The sequence below is a fragment of the Manis javanica genome, chromosome 12 (genome assembly GCF_040802235.1).
Source record: "Manis javanica isolate MJ-LG chromosome 12, MJ_LKY, whole genome shotgun sequence".
NCBI classification, from domain to species: Eukaryota; Metazoa; Chordata; class Mammalia; order Pholidota; family Manidae; genus Manis; species Manis javanica.
In genome coordinates, this window is record NC_133167.1 from 31727539 (window position 1) to 31739155 (window position 11617).

Here is an 11617-nt window from a genome sequence, read left to right on the forward strand (position 1 = left end):
TTTATAGTGGAGAAACCTAGTAGCTTAACCAAGAGAGGAAGATTAATTTCACCAATGATGTCACCTGAGATGATGAGAGGGGCACCTCACCTCTGATGTGTTTTTCCCAAAAACCCATAATTACAATCTAATTGTGAGAAAAACAGCAGACAATCCTAACTTCAGGGACATCCTATAAAATATCTAACTAGTACTCCCCACTATCAAAGTGGTAAAAAAAAAAAAAAGGGAAATCTGAGAAACTGTCACAGCCCAGAGAACCTACAGAGACATACATGATGATTCAGTGCAGTATGTTGTCCTGGATGGAATCTGGAAAGGAAAAAGGACATTAGGAAACAAACTAATGAAACCCAAATAATGTGGAATTAGTTAATTGTAATGGATCAATGCTGGTTCCTTACTTTGACAAATGTCCTGTAATAATTACAAGATGTTAACAATAGGAGAAATTGGAGGAGGGGTTTATGCGCACTCTGTACTATCTTTGCAACTTTTCTGTGAATCTGAAATTATACTAAAATTAAAACTTTTATTTTAAAAATTCTTGAAGTGAATGGGAGAAAAGATAATTCTTTGGAGGGAGCCACAGGCTGTAAAATACACTTTTAAGTAAATTATTCCCCCTTGAAAGTGGTTCGGCACCTCAGCTGAGGGTGAGGTACACTTGGAAAGATCCCTTAATTTTATAAATTGCATTTTAAGATATTAGCATTTGATCTAAGAATTCTAGGCTAAGCATTTATGAAGAAATTTTTAGAATGTTCATAAAAGCAACATAAGGGCCTGCCTGCCCTTGCCTGGGGCGTTATTCATCTGTCCCTGTTTTCTGGTTGAAGCTGTGGATTTGACATCTAAAGGAACATTTTCCCACTAATTTTCTCATGCTAGCCTGGGGCCTCTTAGAACCAGGGGTGAGCCTTCAAGCAGGAGCTCTGAATTTGGGGAGGGCCAGCAGGGGGGTAATTATGCAGACAGAGCTTTCCACGTTTTCCTTCCTCGGCTTGGCAGCACAAGTACGAAGTTCTGAAGATAAAAGACTCCCATTAATACTAAACCGATGGAAATAACAGAGATTTCTTGACTATAGTTAGGTCATAACCATAATTTCTTTTTCTTTCTTTCCCTCCCTCCCTCCCTTCCTTCCCTCCCTCCTTCCCTCCTTCCTTCCTTCCATCTTTCTTCTTTTTTACATGTTTATGAATCAAAGTCAGGATTTTGAGTCCCTTGGGCCATTCTTTTCCAGCTTCTGTACTCTAGGAGTGAAGCAGATTCAAACACAGTTTCAATGGTTTCCAAGGATGAGTAGAAGCAAATGCCTTAACCTCTGACAGCTGTTTTTCCAGCTTTCAAGGGAAGGAGGGAATAGGGAAACAATAGGAACTGTCTTTTTCTCCTATGCATCGTCATTGTTCCATGCTTCCTAGACATCTGCTTTCTTCATTCATCATTCAAAGAACTGCCTCTGCTGCTCTTCAGGGACTCACACCCACTTGTACACTCGGACCTGTCATCATCACTACTCCACTTCCTTCACTTATGTGCTCGCTGGCCACAAACTCCTTCCTTATTTGTTCATTTATTCATTCAAAAACTATTGAGCATATCATACTGAATTAGGTGCAGGAGACAGAGTGATGCAAATGCTGAAATAGATCCTGCTCTTGGGGGATTTACAGTCCACTGCAGAAGGCAGACACAGATGGGGTAGTAAATAACTGAGACACTGAATAGTTTTGGATAGGGGGACGGATGACAGAAATGTTAGGAAGGTGGCTGGGGAAGGCTCCTTTGAGGAGATAATGTATGTACTACTCCCGGAATGAGCCATCAGCCTGGTAAATTGGAGGTAGAGTATTTCAGACAGAGGAAACCAGAAGTCCTGAAGCCCTGAGGCAGGAATGAGCTTAAAGTGCTCCAGGATGTGGCTGGAAGGCTGTGATCGGAGAACAGAACAAAAGGAGATAATGCCAGAGAGATAAGCAGAGTCCTGGGACTTTGTAGGTCCCAGTGAATTTTCATTTTCATCTCATGGGAGGCTGTTAAAGAGTTACAAGCAGGAGACTAACATGATCGTTCACTTTTCTTTGTAGGGGTAACTTTTTTCATGTACATTTTATTAAAATTTACCATTTGAAATTGTTTATATTTTATTCTCATTTATTTTCTCTTCCATCTCATAAAGCAAAAAAACCTCTTCCTGGCCCCTAACTCCTGTTTCAAGTGCTGACCTCACCTCCTCTGGCAGCTTCTCCACATCCTTCCCTGAGCTACCTTCTTTTACTACCCCTTTCACTTGGTGAACACCTATTTCTTTAGGTTTGGGCTTAAGTTACTTCACCAAGGAGACATGTTCTGACCTCTAGATGGGAAAGTCTCTGCTGTGTTTTCCTAGAGTCCTGTAATTTCTCACCACATCATTCCTCGTACTTTGTTGCGAATTACCTACTTACCTCCTGCTTTCTCCTCCATGCGCCATGAAAACAGAGGCTCTGGCTTTTCTTGTTCACCACTACACCCCCAGTACCTGACACAGTGTCTGAGACATGTTCAGTACTCAATGAAGAGCTGCTGAATGAAAGTATAACTGAAATTTAGGCATCTGGTAGCTTGCAAGGATAATTTATTGTTGAAGACAGTGCTATATCTGATGACACTGATTTCCAGAACCCCAAAGGTTTCTGTTAACTCTGCACACAGATTGTTAAATTAAGAGATAAGTGGTAGGTAAAGAACTTGCACTGACAGCAGCGGTCACAGACTGGGTAACTGGCAGGTTTTGGCCTCACTCTCTAGGGTAGCTAACTCCCCAGTCTCTTCAACAGCCCAGACTGGCTTATTCTATTATGGATGGTTCACACTTTAGTTAAAACACAGAAGCTTTGGGTAACCGTTTGGCCTGAGGAATTTCACTCTCTTTTTATTGTTTATTGAAGTATGGTTGATAAACAATATTATATTGCTTTCAGGTATATAACAGTAATTTGACAGTTATACAGATTACTAAATGCTCAATGTAATAAGTATAGTTACAATTTGTCACCAAAGATATATTTTTTACTGTATTCTGTATGTTGTACTTTTTTTGATATACATTTATGAAGGTTTCACATGAAAAACAATGTGGTTACTACCTTCACCCATATTATCAAGTTCCCCACATACCCCACTGAAGTCACTGTCCATCAGTGTAGTAAGATGCCACAGTCACTACTTGTCTTCTCTGTGCTACACTGTTTTCCCCATGACCCCCCCCACACCATGTGTACTAATCATAATACCCTTCAATCCCCTCCTCCCTCCCTCCCCCACTCCTCCCCTTTGGTAACCACTAGTCCCTTCTTGGAGTCCCTGAATCTGCTGCTGTTTTGCTCCTTCAGTTTTGCTTCATTGTTATACTCCATAAATGAGGGATATCACTGGGTACTTGTCTTTCTCTGACTGGCTTATTTCACTGAGCATAATACCCTCTAGAGCCATCCATGTTGTTGCAAATGGTAGGATTTGTTTATTTCTTATGGCTGAAGGTTGCTTCCATATCTTCGCTATTGTAAATAGTGGTGCATAACATACTTTAAGTTTTTTGAGGAACCTCCACATTGTTTTCAACAATGGTTGAACTAATTTACATTCCCAACAGCAGTGTAGGAGGGTTCCCCTTTCTCCACATTCTAGCCAGCATTTGTTGTTCCTAGTCTTTTGGATGGTGGCCAACCTAACTGATGTGAGGTGGTATCTCAGTGTGGTTTTAATTTTCATTTCCCTGATAATTAGTGATGTGAAGCATCTTTTCATGTGCCTGTTAGCCATCTGAATTTCTTCTTTTGAGAAGTGTCTGTTCATATCCTCTGCCCATTTTTTAACTGGGTTATTTGCTTTTTGGGTGTTGAGGTGTGAGTTCTTTATATATTTTGGATGTTAACCCCTTGTCAGTTGTCACTTACAAATATATTCTCCCATACTGTAGGATGCCTTTTTGTTCTGCTGATGTTGTCCCTCGCTGCACAGCTTTTTAGCTTGATGCAGTCCCATGTGTTCATTTTTGTTTTTATTTCCCTTGCCCGAGGAGACGCATTCAAGAAAAAGTTGCTCATATTTATATTCAATAGACTTTTGCCTATGTTGTCTTCTAAGAGTTTTATTGTTTCATGACTTACATTCAGGTCTTTGATCCACTTTGAGTTTACTTTTGTGTATGGGGTTAGACAATAATCCAGTTTCATTCTCTTACATATAGCTGTCCAGTTTTGCCAACTATGTTGCACTTCTCATCCTTGTGATTTATTTTAGAATTGGAAGTTTGCCCTTTTTGTTCCTTTGACCTATCCTATGGCAACTATTAGTTTATTCTTCGTTTGTGAGTCTATTTCTGTTTTGTTAGTTGGTTTATTTTTTAGATTCTACATATAAATGAGATAATACAGTATTTATGTTTCTCTGACTTATTTCACTTAGCATAATACCCTCTAGATCTATCCATGTTGTCACAAATGGCAAGATTTTGTTCCTTTTTATGGCTCAGTAATATTCCCTTGTATATATGTAGTACATCTTTTTTCTCCATTCACATATCACTTAAGTTGATTCCATATCTTGGCTATTGTAAATAATGCTGCAATAAACACAGGTGTGCATGTATCTTTTTGAATTAGTGATTTTGTTTTCTTTGGGCAAATTCCCTGGAGTAGAATTATTGGGTCACATGGCATTAGAAACTTTTAATTTTGGGGGAACTTACATACTGTTTTCCGTAGTTTTGGCATCAATTTACATTCCTACCAAGAGTGCACAAAGAATTCCACTCTCTTTGGAGTGGGGTTTAGCCCTGGGCTCTAGCGTCCACAAGACTAAGGGGGTTATCCATCCGGGTACCTTTATGTTCTCTGATCCTGTCCTCACTGAGGAATCTTGGATATGAACAGCAGGACCCAATACCTTAAGCATTAGTACTCTGATGTTTCATAGCCTGGGCTCCAATCCCAGCTCCTGTATTTTCTATCTGATCTTAGTCCAAGTACTTAGCATAATGGCTAAAGCCTCCCTTTCCTCTTCTGATACACGTCTCATTAAGAGTGGTGGGATGAGGAATAAAAGGCATCATGAAAACAAGGCTCTCAGCACTGTGCCTGGTACACAGTATGTGCTCAATAAATGTAACCTGTTACTAGCAGAGCAGAACCTTTCATCTAGGGATATCTTCTCTCGAGTTTCTCAGGTTGTAAGGAAAAGGAGCCAATGTTGGTTTCCATTTCCAAATAGTCCTTAGATTCTGAATTATTACCAGGTCTACTCAGCCTCAAGAACTTCTATAACTCATTTTGGAGCTGGGCTGCATCCCTTCTATCTCTGGAGTTCAACTCTCAAATACAGATAACTGACTTCATAGGGACCAAGACGGCCTTGTACCAAGGTTTATTGGTTTCCATGACAATGACAATTTCTAGGTGTCTAGCAGGTAAGAGAATATTACCTGGCAGAGACATACCCATTCTGTTCTAGGGAACCTGGTTTTTAGTTATGAAATGTAAAGACTCTCTTTAGAAAAAAGCATGTACTATATTTGCTTAAATATGAGATTCAGGCTTTAGAAGGAATGGGTTAGAGTGTGACTATTCCGAATTCCAGAAGAGAAGAGCTAAAATGGAGAGTTGGTTGTTACATGGGTTAGTGGTGAGGGAGCTCCAGGGGGGTCAGGAACTCCTAGGTTTTGAAATGGGCAATGGATGTCAGTAAAGTAGAATCAGGGAAGATGAAATTTTTTTGACATGTGGTGAATTTGAGTGGCAATACTGAGCATATAAAACTTATGCAAACATATGTTCATAGAAAAAGTTTTAGAAGGACACCCACCAAATTTTTAAGTTATTATCTCTGAGTGGCAGGATTATGAGTGATTTTTTTTTCTTTTCTTCCATTTTATTTATGGATAGGATAAAGTAATACATCTTTTGAAGTCACTTATTTAAATAAACTCCTTAATGAAAAAAAGAGATGCTTAAAAGGAAATAAAAATGAAGAAAAATTTGGGATAAAGGCTTCTCAATGTATAAAAGCAAAATAAACTGTAAGAAAGAATAATGATAGATACGACTAATACTGAACAAAGACTTATGTAAAACCCCATAATACTGACAATTAAAAAACTGGAAAAATCATTTGCAACATGCGTTTCAGACAAAATATCAAAAGCTTCACTATATGAAGAGCTTTATATCTTTTTTTTTTTTTTGAGAGGGCATCTCTCATATTTATTGATCAAATGGTTGTTAACAACAATAAAATTCTGTATAGGGGACTCAATGCTCAATGTACAATCATTAATCCACCCCAAGCCTAATTCTCGTCAGTCTCCAATCTTCTGAAGCATAACAAACAAGTTCTTACATGGTGAACAGTACAAGGGCAGTCATCACAGAAACTTTCAGTTTTGATCACATATTATGAACTATAAACAATCAGGTCAAATATGAATATTCGTTTGATTTTTATACTTGATTTATATGTGAATCCCACATTTCTCCCTTATTATTATTATTATTTAATAAAATGCTGAAGTGGTAGGTAGATGCAAGATAAAGGTAGAAAACATAGTTTAGTGCTGTAAGAGAGCAAATTTAGATGATCAGGTGTGTGCCTGTAGACTAAGTGTTAATCCAAGCTAGACAAGGGCAATAAAACATCCACGGATGCAGAAGATTTCTCTCAAAACAGGGGGGGGTGAGGTTCTAAGCCTCACCTCTGTTGATCCCCAATTTCTCACCTGATGGCCCCCCTGCGACTGTGCCTGTCTTAGGTTGTTCCTCCCTTGAGGAATCTTACCCGTCTCTGGCTAACCGGTCATCTTCTGGGACCATACAGGGAAATGTAAAGTTGGTAAGTGAGAGACAGGCAATATTGTTTGAAAAGGTTAGCTTTTTACTTCTTTGCAGATTTATGCCCTGTGGCTTTTATGCCCAGTATTTGTCTTGAGGTATCTTTACCACTTGTAACTTAAGCATGTATAGGTTTTAAACTACTAATTAAACTGCATACACATATTAACATAATAGGAATATAGTTACATAACCAAAGCAGACCTATAATTACCAGCCTTCTCCAGTGAAACCAAGAAAACCAGTTAGGCGCCCTAGGCATTTGTGAAAACTTATCTATGATATGGTGGATATTGTCCAACTGAACTTGAACAGTCAAAGAGAAATCAGACAAATTAAAACAACCCATTCCTGGGGACTGTTCACATCCCATATGTTCTTTTAACAGTAGATAGTCTGTAGTCGTAAGATTTTGGAGCGCTACAACTTGCACTTCTCCTAATTCTTGGTTGAGTTCCAACAGTATAGATCCAGTCAAAGAATTATGAGTGATTTTAATTCTCTTCAGTATGTATTTTTTTTTTTGCTATGATGAACATGTATTATTGACATATAAAAGAGGCACAGGAGATGATCTTTAGACACCCCTGTATTGCTCATGGCACCTATACTAAATTGCTTGCTTTCACTTCTCACTTTGTTGCTTGTTCATTCAAGATCTTTCTGGATTCTGACCTCAGGACTTCCTTAGTTCTCAGATTAGACTTCAAGCACAGTCTCCTTTGCCTTGCCACTTGTTTCTTACTTGTAGCACAATCTGGGCTCTTCCCCCCTGGCCATAGTGCTTCTGCCACTCTAAATGCTAAAGATGCGGGGATACAAAGCAAGGTGTTCTTCCTTATGATTTATTATTTCACTTTGTAGAATTTTGTAGGACTTTGAGAACTTGGAGGGAAAGGTTGCAAATACAAAGTAAAGGACTGGCAGAATATAGCAGACTTACTAGGTAGATGAAAGGACAAAGTTTATTTAAGATGAAATTGTTGATTATTTCTTGAGAGCCCCCTTAAAATGAACTAGGTAACAATCTATTCTCCATTTCCACTGAGAGAAGACCAAGAGAAAACAGGCTAAAGTTACAAAAAGGAGATTGTGGTTAGATCAGTGACTTAAATTTCTGGCTATAAAACCTTTTCTTTAAATAAAACAAAACCTGGGAGGGTACGAACTTACAGCTATAAAATAAGTCACAGGGATGAAAAGTACAGCAGAAGGAATATAGTCAATAATATTATAATAACTTTGTATGTTCACAGATTGTAACTAGACTTATCATGTTGAGCATTTCAAATTATATATAAATGTCCAACCACTATGTTGTACACCTGAAACTAATATGTCAGTTATACTTCAATTTTTTTTTATTAAAAAAAACACACAGCGAACCCTAGGAGTCCAATATTTAAGACAGAAAAGGAGTGGATGGCTCCAGTGGAAGCCTGAGTGGGGATTGCCCCTCCCACAACTCTTCCTCCCCTCAGAAACTTGCCAAAGCAGTTTGAAAACCAGTGGTTTACATCAGGGGTCAACAAACTAGTGCTGGCTTCCTGTTTTTGAATGGATCGTGAGCTAAGAATGGTGTTCCCATTTTTAAATGACTGGGGAAAAAAATTATTTTATGTTACACGTACAATTTAGATGAAATTAAAATTTCAGTATTCATAAAATTTTATGGTAACTCAGCAATGCTCATTTGTTTAGATATCGTCTGGCTGTTCTTGCACTACAGTGGAAGAGTTAAGTACTTGCATTAGAGAGCACTGGTCTGTGAAACCTAAAATATTTACTGATCTTTTGCAGGAAAAGTTTACCAAACTCTGGTTTAGATGAAGGAAAAGGTTTCATGACAGTGTTTATAACACTGTTGTGATCAATGGAGTTTTGATGATTTCTCCTTTTGGAAGGCATTAAAGTTCAGCTAGATTATGGTTTAAAAGAGGTCTGTATGGAGGAGAAATGACTAGTCTGAACCTCCAGGCTTGGGAAGCTGTGGTTTTACCCTTGGGCTCCAGCCAGTCGCCTTCGGATGGCGAAAGGGAAAAGAAGGCAATTACATGGCAGGGTGCCAATGCCCCATTCCCCACCCGTTTGGAGCCTGAAATTCCTGGCAGTTAAGAAAGGATTTCCTTCAGAACAACACAATTGCAATTATTCTCTGGCCAGCCGTCACTAGATTTCACGGGGTGGGAAAACATCTGTGATTTGGGAGGAAAGAAAACCCAATCCTAAGAATTGAGAGATGTTGGAAAGCTTTCTGGAATATGATGAGGAAAGAGAAATCATGCCTAGAACAAGTAGACAATGAATAGCAAAATCTTAACACCTATTGGTACTTTCAAATTATATAGATCATTTAACATCAAATCAGGTTATCTGCAGTAATTTATACTTACCACAACCCTCTGGTCCCTAATCTAGCATTTCACAAACATGTTTCTCCAACAAATTCTACAGTGGAAGCTGGAGTTACAATTCTGTCACCTTAACTCTTCTGTGATTCCAGTTCTTCTGCTTTAAAATTGGGATGAGACCTTAAATATCTTCAAAACTATAGGATGATTAGGTAATTAGGGACTAGTAATTAGGGACTAAGGGAAGGTATGTGTGGCGTGGGGAATTGATGAATCTCAAATAATTTGTTTATCCATACTTTACAGCTTTCACTTTATTCAAACCACAAAGCTAACAGAACCTATATACCCCTCCTTGTCTCTATAGGGGGAAAAAAAAAATCAATAAACTACAAAACAAATAGCCAGTATCAGAGCTTTACGTAGAACATGATTTTGGTAGTTTTTGACTATAGTTTCATTTACCTTAAATTTTTAAAAAATAAAAAATATGTGTGAAAAATAACACAGGCACATGGTTTCTTTAATGAAACAACACAGAAAAGAATGAAAAGCAAAAAATCTTCTCTACACTCTGGGTCCCAAATTTCTTAATCCCTCTCTCCAAAGGAGTTAAATTTCTTGTATATGGGGGAAAAAAAGAAAAATCTAAGTATATATCCTTTCAAAAATTTTACAGAAGTAATTTCACACTACTATGCACTGTTGTTTTTACCACTAAATAGTGAATCTACATCTTTCTGTATTTTAATGGCTGCAGTTTTTAGACATAAGATTATTTACTAACCTCTACTTAAGGGATATTGTGGTTGGTCCTGGTTTGTTCTTTGTTTTACTGTTATGAACAATGCTGTAATGACAATTCTTATAACTACATCTTAGTGAGCTTTGTGACTATAATCATTAAACTTACAGTATCATTGCTTGATTAGCATTTTTAAAAGCTGTCAGCAAAATGCCCTCCAAAAAGCTTCTGCCAGTTTATATTCCCATCTACAACATAGGTACGTTTTCCTACACTTTGGCCAGCCCTGGGTGTTAATGTTATTATTTAATTTTGGTAATTTGATATACCTTAAAATAACACTTCTTAATTTTATTGATCATTTGTACACTTTTTCCTAGCATTACCTGTTATTTATATTTATCTTTCTTATTAACCTCTTTATATATTAAAGGAACCATCTCTTTATCATATATTTTAACTGTTTTCCATTATTTTTGCCATACAAGTTCTTTTGTGGTTTTATGAATTTTGTTTTCTGAATTTCATGTATTTTAGAAAGCACTCCTCATCCCATTAATTGTTTCCTCTTTTAAGAACTAAACAATTTAATTCTGTTTATTAAAAAAAAAAGTTTTGTTCTTTTGGCCTTGTTTAGATAGGTTTTAGGTTTTTTCTTTGCTATGTTGATTCTGAAGGTCAAAAAACAAATGAAAAAACATTTTGACTGCATGACAAGAAAATATTTTTGATTCGGCAATGAATTCAACTCTTCAAAACTATGTGGGTCAAGTATTGTGGAGCAAATAAAATGTTTTCGCATTCAAACGGGGCCCAAAGGCAGGCAGTTCATCATCTCTGATCCACAAGTTCAACAATCCTCATTTCCTTCTCACCTTTGAAAATTTAACTGTTAAAAAGACTTCCTTTAAGATGATGTATTAAGGTTATACTAGCTGCTGAAATAAGTCAAATTATCTCTTAGGTTGAATCATACAAAATTATCATTTTTATAGGTCAAAACAAATAGATATTGGCAATTTCATATGATCCAAGCTAATATAGTGGCCAATTAAGTTTTTTCTTTCTCTATAAAGTCCAAAATGGATGTCCTGATCCATGGGTAGCTGTCTTCAAGCCGTGGGTGGTGACTCAGGGACCCAGGTTTCTTTTACCTTGTGGTTTGTATGTAACAAAGCTGGAGGGGAAGTGGAGGCGGGTGCACCGAGTGCAGTGGGGAATTCTTATGGACCAGGCCTCCAAACAACGTATATCACTACCACTTCCATTCCATTGTCTAGAATTCAGTTATGCAACCACATCTAATTGTAAGGATGAGGAATATAGTATAGCTGTGTGCCTAGAAATAAGAGAAAATGGATTTGGTAAGTGGTTGCCTGGTGGCTGCATAGAAGGTTCCTTAATCCCTCCCACTGACTTCTCCCTTGAAATACATAACTATTGGGTCTTCCTATTTTAAAGTAAACAGGTTTTGAGTAATAATACTTGACATGTTCAGTGTACCAGCAATTTTTGCATGAATTATCTCATCTGAGTTTCCAAGAGTCCTGTAAGATAAAGAAAAAGTTGTCATTTCCATCTTATAGATGAAGAAACCGAGGCTAAGGTGGCACAGGTTGATCTACCCAAGGACATGAAAAAGTGAGAGG